Genomic DNA, 18,170 nt, shown 5'->3' with positions numbered 1-18,170 from the left:
CTATTGCCCTAACGATTACATGTCTTGGGGATATTTGATCTGAGGAGAATAAGATATGAGCTATGCTCAATGTGTAGTAAATCAGTATTTGAAAGCAATCTCTATTCAAAAGAGTAGTTAAGTTATAAGTTCATCAAAATAACATTTGATTTGCCATTTATCAGTGTTGATTTGCCATTTATGGGTATTCTGTCAAGGAAAATGAAAATATGTGGTTTTATCTAAGAATTAGATCTATAGTAAGATAAATATGTTTAAATATCTATAAACTCAAATGTCTCTGCAGCAAAAATATTTTCATTTTGTTTTTAAAGACTATTATTTCTGTATGAATGAGCCAGGCATAAGTGGAAGACTCCTTCTCCAATGTGTATGAATCTAAGTTTTCTGGAAACTCATGAGGAAGGCAACTAAAACCACAGAATCAGATGTGGGAAGATATTTACATTTTGTTGCTTACTAGTGTGTGCTTTCAAAATTCTTAGCATAAATGTACTGTTCTCTTGACTTATATTACCTGGCCCAATACAGCAGCACACCAACTTCATGTGGAATGATCAGAATCAGAAACGCAGCACTCTGGTACTCAGTGCAGTGTGTAGTATTTTGGCTTACTTTTCTTTTTATGTCCTATTTTTGGTACATCTGTGTCGCTTTCCAATCATTGCCACAAGTTAGTCCTTCTTTTGTCTGGCAGCATTACTGGTGCTCTTCTGCACAACCCTACCAAGGGCTTTAAAAAAAAAAAATCTCACAGGGTGAAAGTAGAAGAGATCCACCTGAAATAAATAAAATTATACAAATAGCTCTATTGTTTTGAAAGTATCTATCTAGAACAGACATTAAACACACAGTTGAAGACAAAGTACTAATAGCCTTTCTACTCTGCCCTTAGATGACTGTTTCAGTGTAGTCACAAATATTAAACTGAACACAGAATGTTAATGAAAGCTGAATATTGTTTAGGCCTGAAGTAGACCATTTCACAATTCATTTCTAATTTCTTGGAATTTCAAGCAGTAAAAGAAATCTTATGAAGACATAGCATTTGATTCAAATGTCGTTTTCTAAGTCTAATCTATCCATTTTACGCTATCCCTTTATAGCTGATAAAGAAAAATAGAGCATGCACCATTGAATGGATTCACAGATAATATGGAGAAGGGGACGATTCTATTTCCTGAGGATACTAAGCTTTTCAGGGTAGTAAAGTTGAAGGCTGACTGGGAAGAACTGCGAAAAGAACCTTTGAATATTGAGTAACTGATAGAATAATTTAGTGTAGATTAAATGCAAAACGATATGAATGGGGAAAAAAGAGTCAACTTCATCCACACAGTGATGGTCCTGAGATCTCAGGAATGAAACCTTGGCATTACAATTGGTAATTCTATTAAAATGCTAGTTCAGTGCTCAGTAGTGGCCAGAAAAGCATACTAAATGCTAGGGATTATTAGGAGAGGAATAGTGAAAAAGAAAAAAAACAAACCAAAAACCAAAACAATGTTTTTATTCAACATGCATTGGAATAATACAGATCAATTATGTTCAGTGTAATGACTGCATTTTTTTCAGCTTAAACTGGAGGAACCAACAGAATTAACACTATTCCTCTGGAAAGGAAAAACTCTCTTTTGCAATCAAGCTAGAATTGGCATCCAGTCTTAAGTTGTCCTGAAATAATGGACTCCATAGCCATGACATTTGGGTCATTTCCCAGCAATGAATGCAAGAGTTTCACCTGGCAAGGTGGTTTCTGAAAGCATTTTGAAATATTTAGTCAAAAGTTTGGAAATGCAAAAATTGACCAGCTCTGCTGAGTAATTCTCGTCCTTTCTGAAAGGACTAACAATTATATCTTTGTCAATTTTTACCTTCTAGGTGTGGCATTGGCAGTGTGGATTAGGACTTCCATTTGGTGGCACAAAGTGAGATGCATGTCTGGAAAGGCTCAGCAGAGCACTCGAGCTGTCAGTACTGTATAGCTGCCATCTACCTTTGCCTTCAAATTAATAGGCTGCATTTACAGAAACTTGTTTGGAGAGAAGATAGGAGTCTTTCTCTTCCCATTCCCATCTTCACAAGTACTTGAACATAGGTTTTGCATTTTTCTCTGATAGACCATCTGAGTGAAAGGAGAGAGAGAGAGGGCACAGAAACAGCAGCTGCTGTAAAAACAAAGGGGGAAATGGCATCGCCACTAACAGTAACAAGCTAGAATGTAGAGGTAAGCAGAGATTTTCCCTTAACCCACAGCTCTAACAAAATCTGATGGGCTTCAGGAGAGGAGAGAATGAGGAATGGAAAAGTTATCCAAAATAGATCATAGGAAAGCCTAAAGGACATTGTTCCAGGGACCTCAGAGGTAACTATATGAGTACAAATGTGCTGGCTGGTTCTGCCATTACTTCTGCTGCCCCTGTAGACAGACCCAGGAAAGCTGGAAGAAATGCACCTGAAAAGTACCTCTTGTACAGATATGACTCCTGTGCTGTGTAAGAGCGAGATTCCTGTTGGGACTGGGTGACATGACTTCACGTCTGAAGTATGTATAAGAGCACAGACCAAGAACTAACCTTAAGTTCCTCACGTGGGATACAAAGGTAGGTTCATCAGAAGAACCAAATGACAGTAAACGGTAGAACAGGATTCAGCCAATACTGTAGCAGTATCTGTGTGTGTATACATATATGAGAGAAAATTAAAATATATCATACATATTGCTGTCATTCAAAAGCTTTATGTAAGTTCCTCATTATCACAATTTTTGCCACATTTCCTCTCACTATCAAAAATGCATATCCATTTTCTTTTTCTTGTTCCACAGGATAGAATATACTTATATTATTCCATGATGTGATTTGTACCAATACTATTTATATGGAATGGTCCTCTCCACTCAGAATGTTCTGCTCCTTTGATATGTGAACTCTCTGTGCTTGAATGCTCAATGTTGAGGGTTATCTATGGCCTTAACTAAGATTTGCAAATTTATAATGTAAACAAAATCACAGTGTGTAGTTATACAACAGGTGCTTGAATTACAGGTTAAAAACTATTTATCTTGGACATTTTATGTGCCCATATATTGCCTATAAAACGTATTTTTCCCTTATTACATGAGATGCTATAGTGTCTGTTCTCTGACTAAATGTGTTATGCATAAAATAGAAAGGTTATTATGATACTAAAGCAACATCCCCAAATTTCAAATGTCAGAATATAAAGCCAATATAGGCAAATTCTGGCAAAAAGTATAGTCACCCAAAAGAATGTAATTCAGATGAAGCTTCTGCATAGAAATAAAAATAACTGTAAATCGTGTTATTGTTTTGCACTAATCCTTTCAGCTCTAATCACCCACAGAAAGATAGGTGGCAGATGAAGATGTAGTGGAGTGGAACTAAGTGGATATAGCTCTCTCATTGATTCTGCTTGATACGGTATGTCTGTCCAGGATTTCCAAACAGCCCATTTACAACAGTAATAGTTTTGAATGTGCTGCATGGCTCCCAGAAATCCTACACAAATATCCACTATATGTACAAGCTGATCTGCAGATCTGCAGCACATTTGATCTGTTCTTTTTCCAGTTAGTGTGAATTCTCTGCAAATGTATAGTAGAAGACCTGTGTACACTGTCTACCTGTGCAGTACTTGTCAGTGAACAGGACATATTCCCATATTTCTGTTCAGGTTTACCCAGACATACAGACATCTTAAAACATGTTCTTCCATGCCATGTGCTCTAATCTATAGCCAAGGATCAAGGTACTCCTGTTCTGGGTGAGTGGCACACATACGAAATCATAAGAGGCAAGAGAACTTGTTTTGTTCAGCCTTAAGAAGTTATCATCTAGTTTATTGTTGTCTTCAGCTACCTCATGGAAGGGTACAGAAAATGGAGCTAGACTTTTCTCAAAGACACACAGTAACAGGAGAAAAGGTAAAAACCACAACTTGGAGCAAGGAAAATTCCTGTTAGATATAAGGAAAGAATTCACCATGCAAATGGTCAAATATTCAAATGGTCAAATATTGGAACAGGCTCCCAAGAGGGGTTGAGGAATTTCCATCATTGGAGATGCTCAAAACCGAGCTGGACAATGCCCTGAGAAACCTGACCCATTGAGCCTTCTTCAAGCAGGAGGTTGGACTGGGTGACCCCCAGAGGTCCTTTTCAACCTACGGGATTCTGTCATTCTATAACCTGTCTGAAAGAGACTGAAATCAGCTTCTATTGCTAAAAGTCTGAAAGTCACACTCTATCGCCTTGTCATCTAGATGGTGACTTTGCTATTGCTTAGCATGAAGTAAATGCAGTATAAAGCAAGCTTTTGTTTATCCCTTTCCCTTCCAACTACACAATAATTTATTTCAGAGACTCACTTTATCCTGATAATCATCCCAGTGCTATATTTCTCTTCTTTCCTTGGCTATTTCCAAGCTCAGAAACCTGTGTCAGATTCAAGGTTGCTTATTCAGATAAAATCTATTGCATCAGAATTACTGTGATCTGCAGTCCTTATAATTTTACAGTTGATTTAGATTTAATTGATTATGTTTGTATAAGTTAGCATTGAAAGAATGACTTGAATTAGAAGTTTTAGAAAAACAATCCTTTTTTATTGATCTGGAATTGCCTGCTGGAATTTTTTCCCAATATCCTGATTCATTCAAGTGATTATTAAAAATATACGTATTCATTTTAAATAGTAAGAATGCACATATATTGAGTGTTCTAATAAATGTACAGGTACGTACTAGCAAAACTTAACTCATTGGTTTGCCTTCAATGATATAGCTCTTGCACCCTCTGTAAATAGTACACAATCATCTTGGCCCCTCAAAGAATAGTTGAGCAGTAGGATATAGATTATAAGGGCATTTATAGGCACACAGCTCCCAGTGAATTTCAATAGAAAACTATATATCTGTTTTTCTGGTTAAATGAACACCAACATTTAGAATCAGGATTTAGATGAAAATAAAGGGATCCATTCATTTAGAATGTATTATGTCCAGTTATTCTCCAGTAGCCTTTTTCTTTTCCTTAACACAAATGCCAAATTATTTATTCAGTAAAGTATTAGTGATAACTGAACATAGAAAAAAAATATCTTTGTACTCATGGTTCTATTTTTCCTTCTGTCTGACACTTTTATGAACAACGGTTGTTGATACTAGCTTACACTCCTTTCCAGAGATATACAGAATAGATTCAGAGGTTTTGTTTCAGCTCATGACATTTGGGAAATTAGTGTTAGGTCAACATTGCTCGATTAACAAATATGTATGATGGTACTACTTTTTTAATTATCTTGCTTCTTAGAAAATACACCACAGCAAACAAGAGGAAAATGCTCAGAGATTCCTCTCTGTTCTCAGGGAATATTCTGCTGCTTTAGGGCAGATACAAACGTTAGTAGAAGCCTACACCTGCACAGATAACAGCAGAGGACACTACTCACTCTGTGTCTGTGGTGCTCCTGGGGTAAGTTGCTACACAACAATTGCATCCTATCTCATAACATGCTTTTTTTTCAGAATCTTTGTCACATGTTCCTCACTGACCTATTTAACAAGATAACTTTAAAATTACAAGTGACCAATAAGGGAGTCAGCAGTCAGTCTAACAAATACGATTGTTTCTAAGAGTATCTGTAATAAGATCTGCTTTGGACCCTGATAGAAGTCCTTTTTACAAAGCTCTGGGTCCAGATAAATTTTGTTAACCCTTGAATTACCAAGCAAGTTCGACTTAGCCAGAATATTAAGGCAGCAGGCTAGCAGCATTTGCTAGGGATGTATAAAACTTCTGTCAATGTTGTACTACTATCTCACAGTTACAGTTGTGGTAGCTAAAAGTATGTACAAGTGATAACTCCAAGTGCCACAGGAAACCTAATCGAAAGAACTCAGTAGCAGTGCTTTTGCTTTTGTGTTAGTCTAGAGCTGGTGCTAAAATCTGGGGGTTTTTTGTGCTGTATGTGTATTTAGCAGCTGCACCCTGTCAGTACAAAGAGCTCCTCGGGAGCTGTCCACACATTTTGTAGGTTTGGATCTGAAGTACCAGAAAATGTTCCAGCTGTAAATAATCGAGCTGGCATCCTGTCTGGCAGAGATAGGCCATAAACTAATTCTGTCAAATACCTTCTACTGTTGCCTCATACTGGGACTAGAACCTGTTCTCAGCCCTGTGTGAAGTTTAACAGCTGCTGGGCCTATGCTAATATGCCTGGGCATGTTGAGACATTTGGCCATAGGCTGTCACCCTGCCCACATGACAGGAAGAGCACATTATTGTGTATTGTCTGGAAAGGTGCCCCAAATGGGCAGTTGAGACTTGGCACTGAAAAGCTCAGGCCATCTTGCTTCAGCCATGGTCATGTAATTTAATGGCACTAAATTTCTAGTTGAGGAGACTCAATGCCTACTGGAATCAGAGAAGCAGTATGGAAGCACAAATGCTCACTTAAATAGCCATTAAAATGCTGTTTGGATAGCAAATCTTTTTAGCTTATTATTAATAATCAGTTTTATGTTATTTATTCTGAATTTGTACAGCTAGAAACCCTATGAACTAGAGCAATGGAGCCAAATCCTGTTGTGTTAGTTCATATACAAAAATCAAGCAAAAAAACACAACCAAAAAACCCCACATGGTTTCTGCTCCAGCCACATACAATCTAAGGGCAAGGACAGTTGCAATCTAAGGACAAAACAGAGTAGAGAGAAACTGGAAAAGAAGGTGACAGAGAGAAAATTGAAAAGTTTATAGGAGGTGATAAGAGGGGGAAAAAAAGCACTGTCCATTTCTTAGATCCACTCAGGAACACATACAACCAAATGCATATCATGATCTATGTAAGAAACATACCCTGCCTCTTAGCAAAGCTTATTAGGTTAAGCAACATCCTGTACTTACTGGCTAAACAACCGTAAGGCTGCCTTATATACAGTCAGCTTTGAATCAGGACAGAACTTGAACCTCTTTACAGTGTCCATGAACATTATCTATATTTAACATGAGAGGCCATAATCTCAACAGCAGTTATCAAAAAGCAGATCAGAGAGGATTTAAGCAAGATAATGAAGTAACTTTGCAGATATCTAGAAGGATTTACAGACGTCAAAGAAGATTGTTTGAAAGTGTAACGAGTTTGGGAGAGGCTAGCATCAAATATTGACCAAGGGTAGGAAATAACCATTTATGGTAATGACTGGAAGCTTAATTTGCCCAGGAGTAAATAATGAAGGACCAGGAAAGCAAAGACAAATAGTTAATCTCTGGAAGACAAGGGAACTGGTGGAAGCATGAATGGAGTGGGGATGGAGAGGCTTTGCAAGGTAGGGCAAAAATGCAAAAGACCAGTGAAAAAGTTGTTACAATAACTCAGAGGGAAGATCCTAGGAGCTTGCCTGAAAGATTTATAGATGGGCATCCCAACAGGATGGATAATTTTTATTAGACGGGCAGTAAATTCTTAGCTAGCTTCAACTGTATAAATTCCCAGGTCTTACTGAGCTGTTGCCAAGACTGAACATTTAGTCACTGCAGGGGTTTGCAAAGTTGGACATAGTAGCTATCACAGTATTTTCAGATTGTACTCTAAAACATGTAGCCAGTTTGATGGTTTGACTGCCAATGCTGGAGCCTCCATGTGCTATCTACTGGCTGCACATGCAAGGATTCTCTCCTGGATCTGTTAGCATGGCCCTTGCCCCTAGGGCAGAGTCATTTTGGGATGAATTTGCTCAGCAAAACAATGGTTGAAGCAGAGATTCACATACACACAACCAGGACAGTAGCACCAGTAGCCTTGTTGGGTGAGGCTATTGGCAGCATGCAAGGCAGAGCACAGAATGATTCAGTAGGGTTCCTAGTAGCATCACCATCACTATCTCCTAAGGGAAAAAGGAAAACATTGAGGAAAGAACAGGAATGAAATAAAAAAAGAAAAAAAAAAAATCAGCCAAACAAAACAGCCCCTGCAAAGCCCCAATGCATTTACAAGAGTCCTTGAATGGTAAATGGAGAAAAGGTTGGTTTCCTGACACTCTATTTGCTTTTCCAGGGCTGTCTCCATGTAAATGAGTGACTAACTCTGTAATGAGCATAACTTAATGAAAGTTTTCCTTAAACAGACTTTAATGTAATGATGGGGGAAACTCATTATTTGGAAGTTACTTTGAATGGCTTTTTACTCACCTATAACTTCCTTGAAGTCCACCTGCAAGCACTTCCTTTCTTGGTTAAATGAGGCAGTAGAGATGGGAGTTTACACTCTCTACTGCCATTTCCTAGTCCCAAATAAAACATACTCATAGTTTAACCTAGATAATTCAAATATGTGGTATTTTTTTAAATAGTACTACTTGGTTCCAGAGTGTACAGTGTAACAAGGTTTGGTGTTAAATCAACAAGTCTTACTGTGATATAAGTAAATAATAACAGCAAGCTGAAATAATAATAATAATAATAATAATAATAATAATAATAATAATAATAATAATAATAATAATATTAAAATGCCAGACAACACTGGCATTAAATTACTGGAAGTGATGAGAGAATTGAGTCCACATTACAATATTTATAAAATGTATAGATAGCATGACATACATCCTAAAAAAATCACCAAGCAGTTCTGCAGCTCAGAGACTCAAGTTTTCAGCAGAAATTTCTACTCCGTTCCCTTGATAACTTTTCCTATCTGTTGGCCCCCTGTACCCAGCAGGTTCATGCAGTTTAATTCCCTTAGTAAATTCACTCTGTATTTCAACTTAACTGCTAAGTAAAGACAATACATAAATTTTTCTTCCTCCATCTTTTTTTTTTCCCTATAACATCCTTTTAGGGAGAGGATTACTGTGTGGGGATCCCTCATTATTTAACCAACAGAGAGGTGATAAAAGAGACAGAAAGAAAAAAAAGAATAAAATATCTGTAGAAATTTTAATGATTTTGAATAAAACATCTCTTATTTGTGGTCCTCTAATTTGAAGAATCCTGCAGATATTTACAAAATGTCCAACATTTTTCAGAGAATCATTTGGATGACGAGTGTAATTCTCCTTCTACATCAGAACAGTACAAAGGTCTATGCATCATTTAGCTCCCACTCTAACTAAGAAAAGAGAGCATTAACGTTACTTCAGTGATGCATAGCCTTGTGCAAATTCTCTGCAGAGGGTGAGTTTCACCCTAAGGGAAGGTTAGGTAGTACATTGCGTATTTAAATAAATGGCTTAGTTTGAAAACTCAACAATACTCAACAAACTCAACAAAACAACTTTATGTGCCATTCTGTACAGGAACATGTGAAAGTTTATTCATGAACTGGCTCCCTGATAATGAAATACCTACCAGATTTACATCTCCTTATAATCACCAAGCCATTTCTGCATAGTGAATGGACATACAAACCTCCAGCCTTCTTTCTAAATCTGTTTCAAAGGATGCATTTTATACACCCGTAGGATTTATACATAATGGTGAGGTAGGATAATTAGGTTTTGCGGTGGAGGTCCTCAGCCTGTTGCCTTTTATTTCTTCAAGTTGTATGTATAACTCCTTGTTTAGATTGATACCTCTGTCTTGACCGTTGGATATACTCCTGTAGATCACTGAGTATACCATGGGCAAAATAACAGAAAAATGGAAGTCTTAGCCTTTCTGATGCTAATCCAGGATCTGTTTGCCCACTTATACTGCAGTTATTGTTTCAGCTGTTTCATTAATCATATCAGTCTGGCAACACAAAAGAAGACGACAGAATAATTCAGACAGAGAAGTGCCAGTACAAATACTTTGGTGCATTCAGCTACTATTATTGTTCTTTTTATTCTTCTGCATTGTCTTCTGCGTGATTTTATTAGTAGCACATGAAGATGAGAGTGTATCTAGTTTTAGTTGTTGCCTGTCCTGATCTGCATTTCATTGTCTTGATTCTGTGCAAATCCAAGTTAAAGCAAGTTTCAGCATGAATTTGCAACTCTTTCAGATTCTGTTTCTGAGAATTAAGTTCATAATGGGAGTTTCATTCTTTCAGTGTCAATAATAATCTGTTTTCCTGTAAAATAAAAAAATGGGAAAATTAAAGTGTTATATTTTACTCTGTTTCCTTTTTCTTTCTCCAGCCCAGGAAATAAAGTAAAACATAACACTTCAACTTTCCCATTTTTCTTTTCACAGGGAAATATGAATGCTCTTTGATATCAATCTATGACTTCCAGAAGCTAAAATGGTACCAACAAACTGATTTTCATGTGATGCCCTCAAACAGGAATCTCTCTCTTCCTAAACTAATGATAGGTATCTCTGATTAAGAACAGGTGGCTGCGAGTAGTAAAAAACTATTGCAATTATCAACACTTTAGCTGTAAATGAAACATGGAGAGGGGTGAATTTCTCCCTGATATTAGGGACTGGATTCCTTATGACTGTTGCACCCCTAGGAGTATAGCTTGGTCTTTGCTATTACTTCCCCCTTTGGCCATGGAAGACAGTAATTAAATTCCCTTTTACCCTAATCTTCTCAAGGTTAAATAAACCTAGTTCCCTCAGTCACTTTTCATATGTAATACACTCCAGCTTCCTAATCATCTTAGTGACCCTTTGCTAGACTTGATCCAAGTAGTCATTACTGAACCAAAACTGGACACAGAATCCCAAATGCAGCTTAACAGGTGTAGAATAGGGGGGAATAATCCCTTGCCTTAACCTGCTGGTTATGCTTATGGCACTGAAGTTTGGCCTTCGCCACTGCAAGGGCACATTGCTGACTCATGTACAACTCCCTGTCCATCAGAATACCCAGGTCCTTTTACCAGTCAGTTAAGTTCCCAGTCTGCAGTGCTGTAGAGGGCTATTCCATCCCAAGTACAAGACTTCATACTTGAACTTCACAAGTTTCCTCTTGGCACATTCCTCCAGTTGTTTAGGCCATCTGAGCAGTAGTCGTGGTCTCCAGTGTACCAACCGTTCCCCCCCAGTCTGGTGCTATCCACAAACTTGCAACTTGCAAATGCCTGGCACTCTTGGACAGCACGCTACTGAAATGTTTCTGAGCATGCTTAGGTGCATATAGGTGTTTTGGGATTTTCACGATGAGCAGGCACCTTATTCCATATGAATAATTCTCTTCTGCACAGGCACTTAATCCTGCGTCATTCATAACCTGGAATTTTGTGTCTTGTGCTTAATCTCCCTGTGCCTCAGTTCCTTATCAGTAGAAAAAGAGATGATAGAAATAATGGAATGTTGTAAAGATAATAATCTCTGTTCTACCAAATTATATTTCCAAAATATCAATATTACCATCAAATGAGAAATAACAATATCTGCCTCTGACAAGCTATCATCTGAATGAGCAATTGAACCAAACTGGGCACCTGATTTGTTCTAAAAGCATCACAAAAAAAGGAAGAGATGTTCAATGCAGTAAAAAGTAATGGACTAATTTGGGAAGGCCGTTTATTGCACGAAAGGTAGCATGAAAGACAATGCAGGAAATCTGACAAAACTCTCTGCAACAGACTTGACTTTGCCTGAGAAAATATTTATAGTTATATTACCCATTTGCTTTTTCCAACAACATACATGAATGAATGGTGGTCCAGCAGAAGAAGAGAAGCACTGACACCTCTTATTACTGGATTCCTATAGGTGTCACTCCAGTATCCCTGTGCCATGTTTGTTGTTATTCCTCCTTCGTCTCTTACATAAATTTATACAAAATACTATCCCCCACCACCAAAAAAAAAAGCCAACCCAACTTTGGTTTCCTCATTTCTCTCTAAAAGGTAATATTCCATGTGAAAATGTAGTTTTTGTCGACGAGTTGTGAATATACACAAAATACAGAGTAGCTCATATGCTAGTATGAGCGTAGAGCACAGCTGGCTCTATGTTGGCTGAAAATTCTGTCTCTTCTGATGTAGTAACTTCAATTTTCCTGCAACATTTCACTACAATACACCTTTTAAAAAATGAAAATCTGCTTCACCAATATGAATTAACACAGAAGCTAATCACCTGTTGATAATATTACAATATTACAAATGGGTGTGATTTCATTTATTAGACCGTATAAACTGTAGGGCTAGGTGAATAATTCATTAAAAAAATCATTCAATTGACTTCCCCACTTTTGCTGTACTTGCATTGTCTATCCATATATTAAAGCCTTCTCTACATTTTACTTATTCAAAGTTACTTTTTAGAATACATTTAGTAATTAATTCTTGGTCTCTGGATTATTAATGAGTGATTCAAAGATAATATTGTGCATTCGTACTTTGAAATGTTGACTGTTGATTAGTTAGTTTTGAATGAAACTATCAGCTCTAACAGTAAACTTTATAATCCAGAACTTTATGAAAACTTTAAAATGCTCTGATAAAACAAATTTATATAAAAATTAAATCTTCTGATAATTTATCTCTGTCTTCCTAAGAATATTCAGTACATGTGTGTCATCCATTCAGATTTTTTGCCTCTTTGGAAACTGGCTTCACAATAATATTGAACAAATAAAATCATAAATTCTTACACACTTTCTATAAAATGACTCCAGTGAAAGAAAAGAAAAACATTCAGAGATATATTTGCATTTACAGGCTATGTGTTTTTGCTGTATGACAAAAGCAAATTTCAAAGCAGTTTTATTATTCACAACCAATGCTTCAAGCTACACCTAAATTGATGAAATAACAGGGGATTTTAGGAAAGGGGAAATTAATAGATTGTGCTAGTTTTGGCTGGGATAGAGTTAATTTTCTTGACAGTAGCTGGTATAGTGCTGTGTTTTGGATTTTAGTATGGGAATAATGTTGGTAACACACTGATGTTTTAGTTGTTGCTGAGTAATGTTTACACTGGTCAAGGATTTTCAGCTTCCCATGCTCTGCCAGGTGCACGAGAACCTGGGAGGGGGCACAGCCAGGACAGTTGATCCAAACTGGCCAAAGGGCTATTCCATACCATATGATGTCATGCTCAGCATATAAAGCTGGGGAAGAGGAAGGAAGGGGGGCACATTCGGAGTGATGGCATTTGTCTTCCCAAGTAACCGTTATGCCTGATGGAGCCCTGCTTTCCTGGAGGTGGCTGAACCCCTGCCTGCCCATGGGAAGCAGTGAATTAATTCCTTGCTTTGCTTTGCTTGCGTGCGTGGCTTTTGCTTTCCCTATTAAACTGCCCTTATCTCAACCCACAAGTTTTCTTACTTTTACTGTTCCGATTCTCTTCCCCATCCCACTGGGGGGGAATGAACAAGCAGCTGTGTGGGGCTTAGTTGCTGACCAGGGCTAAACCACAACATAGATGTAGGTAGTGTTCTTGTAAGAAAGTTTAATAAGAAAAGCCACTTTTTTATTTCATGTCAACCAGTCTAATGTTTTATGCAGCACAAGGAAGTGAACCTGCTGTTTTAAGAAATCTTTTCAGATTCCCTCTGCTGGACTTTTAATATTTGTTAAATTGATGAAGGCAACTCAAGGAGCTTTTAATCAGTCTTGCAAATTTCTAGCAGAGTGTAACTCTAATAAGCTCAGACTTGCATCCTAAATCAAATTTTTTCTATACAGTTGCAAAATCTCCAAGGAAAGTTTCTAGCACAATCAGTTCTAAATAAATTATGAGACACCTGGCTGTCTAACGAGGAAATTAAAGCACAAGACAGAAAATCTGTAATTTTGCAACTATTAAAATGGTAACTTCAGTGTCGTGGGTGGCAGGAAGTAAAAACGTGCGGTCTAGGAAGTGAAACTTTAAACAGACATATTTTTAATTTATTCTAGGCTTATTAAATTAAGAGGGCATTAAACGGCGTCGTTTTACCATACCTATTAGTAAATATCAGCTGGTGATTAAATGTGTCACTTTGCTTGGTTTCTTTGTTAAGTTCCAGGGAAATCTTGAGGCATAATTTCTTTTAAATTTCTGTTAATACCTATTTTTAGGGCTATTGGCAATTTGCACTTGCCACTAACATTAGCACTCAACACTGCTCCCTGTATAGGGTTTACGTGACAAGGAGCTGGCAGTAAGGGGCTGCAGCGGTTGCTCCTGTGAGAAGAGACGTGGAGCTGCCCCATGCCAGACACAGCCACTTCCAGCTGGCTCCAAAACTGACCCACCACTGACCAAAGCTGAGCAAATCAGCAATGCTGGTGGCACCTCTGTGAAAACATATTTAAGAAAGCTGCAGAGCAGCTAGAAGAGAGAAGTGAGAAAAAAGTGAGAGAAACAACTATGCAGACACCAAGGTAGGTGAAGGAGAAGGGAAGGAGGTGCTCCAGGCCCCGGAGTAGAAATTCCCCTGCAGCTGGTGGAGAAGACCATGATGAACCAGGCTGTCCCCTGCAGCCCATGGAGAACCATGTCAGGGCAGATATCCACACTGCAGCCCATGGAGGACCCCACATGGGAGCACGTGGATGTGCCCTGAAGGAAGCTGCAGCTCCTGCAGAGCCCATGGCGAAGACGAAGTGTTATACACTGACCACAACCCCCATTCCCCATCCCCCCGTGCCACTCAGGGGGAAGAGGCAGAAGAGTTGGGAAAGAAGGAGCGAAGATGAGCCTGGGAAGAAGAGAGGGTGGAGGGAAGGTGTCTTTAGTTTTGCCTTTGATCCTCACTGTCCTACTCTTTTTTTAATTGGCAATAAATTAAATTAGTCTTCCCAAAGTTGAGTCTGTTTTGCCTGTGACAGTAATTTGTGAGCAATCTCTCTGTCCTTTTCTTGACCCGTGAGCTTTTTTGTCTTATTTTCTCCCCCTGTCCTGATGAGGAGGGGGAGTGCAAGAGCAGCTGGGTGGGCACCTGGCAGCCAGCCAAGGTTAACCTACCACACTCTTGAACAGAACTTGGTCTGTAAGTATTAAATATAGCATCTTTATAAAAGCTCAATAGGTTGAATATTAGTTTTTTGGTTTATTTACTCTACACAGGCTATGATCTTTCCAGAAACAAAGTGTTAACTAGAACAGGGAGCTCTGCAGAAAGAAGAGGATGCTCCTGTAATTATCCTGTTAGCCTTAGACTCAGAAGCCTAGAAATAAACATTTGGATTATGGACGGAGTGATGGATCCGATTGTGAAAAATAAGGAAATTATCTCTATACCTTTGAGAAGAAAGTATGCTAGATACTGTGAAATTACTGGATATTACTGCATGTTCACTAAAGTATTGACAGAAGAATAAAGACCAGCTGTGATTTTTGTCTTTTTTTTCTTCTTCTTCTTCTTTTGGTTCTTCTCACTTAAAAAAAAAAAGATAATTGCAGGAGTAGCTCAAAAATGTCAGTTTTTATTTAAAAAGCAAAGTTTCTAGAAATTCAGTGTCAAGAGCAAAAATCCATTATTGGAATTTTATCCTAAGATTAATTTTCTTATAATACATTATAAAGAAAGTAATAGCCTTTGCTATAGATGTCTTAGGACAGTTCTCTGCTCTGTAATGGTATTTGGAGCATTTGGAAATTGCATTTGCATTGCAAATATGATTTTGAATGGTATTTAGATTTTTTATCTTTCTTACAATTTATCCAAATAGCTATTCCACAGTCTCTAACATGCTTTGTTTTCTGAAGTACAGAGATCATTTCTTTATTTTCATAATCCGATCCAACACTCCCTCCAAATCCCTAGAAATAGAAGCTTCATCTTCTGGCTTTCCAGCAAGACCTCTAACTTCCTCCAGGTGGGCATAACTTCTTGTATTGCCTACTGTGTCACTAGGAAATATGTAAGAAGAAGGAATATCCCTTTACCCTCCAGGACAGGAAACTAAAAGATAGACAGAAAAAAACACATTAGGGTTTTTGCTTCCTGTAAACCTAGTTCAGATATCTGAGGATGCTGGCTATTTACATAAATGGATAAATATTTAGACTGTCCAGAATTCAACCCAAATTTTCTAGTATAGTCAGACAAGTACTAGAATCAGGTTTATATTGACCTGAGTCTCAAGCCATGTACTTTGCATATTAGGGTGGAATTTTTAAATGTCTTTATATATGCTATCAATGGTGCTCGAGAAATTTGACTCAGCTGCGTATTGTCTATTTTTGGATGACTTTCATCGTATTTTGAAATGGTAGCCTATGTTCAAATATTAAAATAACAAAGTGAACAGGGGGTTGAACTTGATGATGTCCTGGGGCCTCTTCCAGTCTGAATTATTATATGATTCTGAGATTTAGCAAAAGTGATGGATTGAAAGAAAAGAACTCGTAGATCACATGTCTGTAAAGCCTATAAGTGATGCAGGTTGTCAAGAGAACAAATTTTGAATGTGATAGCCATCTGCAGAGGTTTATGGTAACTCCAGTTCTTTATGGTTTGATGGTGAAGGGATTCTGAAACTAGTCATTGGAAAAGGTTAAGAGAACAAATCTAGAGTAACCTCCTGAGTGATGACCTAATCTCTTTTTGTTCCTTGCTATTGATGGTACTTTAACAATTCTTACTGTGGGCAAGACAATGCCATCAATTTTTAAGCAGAAGTCCTCATTAATATAAATGGGTTTTTCTACTTAGCAAGAGATAAGACCCTGAGTTTTGACTCTCCCTTCACTATCCTTTTTTCTTGGTTTTTTTCCTCTCCTAAACAGACCTGAAGCTTTTTCCCTAATATTCTACTGCCACTTACTTTTTGTTTTAACCATTACTTGATTCATCTCAAATCCATCACCTTGATATTTGTAACTGTCCTCCCTGAAGCAGTAGTATACTGAAATCTGTACTTCTCATGGACTCTTCCTCCTACTTTTTTTCTTCCCTTCCAAGATTTAATTCTCAGCTCCACCAGTTGTGTTCTCTGCTCATTTCTTCAATGGAATATGTAATAGAAATACTTGATTTCTCCTATTCATGGAATTAAACTTTTGTCCAAGTTACCTGATTATTCTTCACCATAGATAAAGTCTTCTACATTAGTAAATTTTAAACATATTTACTTAATTATTTGCATCTTTCCATTTTATTTAAAGTCAGTTTGTAGCAAGATGCCCAAATTAGATGAAAAATATCTGAAGTGGGGTCTTATCAATACCATGGAAAATTATTTTGCAAAACCAGTTATAACTTTGCTGCAGAAGTCATTTACCACAGCAGTAGAAAACTAAAATAAAAGTTGTAGCAGAAATGAGAAAGTATGTCACTTTAGGGAATCTCTTCATATGCACTGTAAAGATTATATTACAAACATGTTTTGACTTCTGAATGAAGCTTTACAAGAGTAGTCAAGGCATTTGAATAAATGCTTAAGATTAATACTTATTAGAACATTCAAAAATCTACTCCTTATTGTCACACCAGCCCATTCTGTGATTCTGCTCTCATCATTTCCATCAGTCCACCTACTTATTGTATCCTTTCTCTCTCCTCTGCTAATCATCCACTTTTGGTACCTTATGCTATAATGTTACTTCCTTGTTCAAGTATTTTCTTATAATTGTACCTACACATTACTGGAAAAATCATCAGAGAATTTGACTTCCAGCTGACATTCAACCGATAACTACTATGCTTATGTAAATGAAGATTGTTCAGAGGCTTACAACTGGAGTACATATTAATTACATTTACACCGGTGCAGATTTCTCTGACATCCAGGCAAACACCTGTCAAAATGTCAAGTCCCATATCCAATGCAGGGGAGGTGCTAAGTCTTCTCATTCAAAAGGTTGCAGGAAGGATTTTGTATTCCACTTATTTTAAAAACTTGCAGGACCTTGCTGCACATTTGGGGGTTGGAGAGCTGACAAATATTGCTCACGAAGTTGTAAGGATGACCTTGGCTGTATCTTTGATCAGTCCCATGCACCATAGTATAGGAGTGATGACAGGTGATCTTACATGTCAACAATCTGTAACTTCAAGGAGCAAGTCACTCTGCGGAGTAACGTCACAGCAAGAGTTGTGCTTTAGCAGTTCTAGCAGTAGTGAGATCATGCTGTCTTGTTCTAAGTAGAAATCTGCATTGACATAAATGGGTATTTCTGACTACTAATCAATAAAAATATCTGTCCTTCAGTCTTCTCTCTGCTTTTATAGTGTTATTTTTCCTTTCTCCTGGCAGATACAGACCAGTTTTCTAAGTTGCCATTGGTCTCCTGTTTTGAGGCCACGTCACCAGTTTCCCTCTATGTCTAATCT

Source organism: Ciconia boyciana, chromosome 3, assembly GCF_034638445.1.
Source record: "Ciconia boyciana chromosome 3, ASM3463844v1, whole genome shotgun sequence".
Lineage (NCBI taxonomy): Eukaryota > Metazoa > Chordata > Aves > Ciconiiformes > Ciconiidae > Ciconia > Ciconia boyciana.
Note: the sequence above shows the minus strand (reverse complement) of the source record.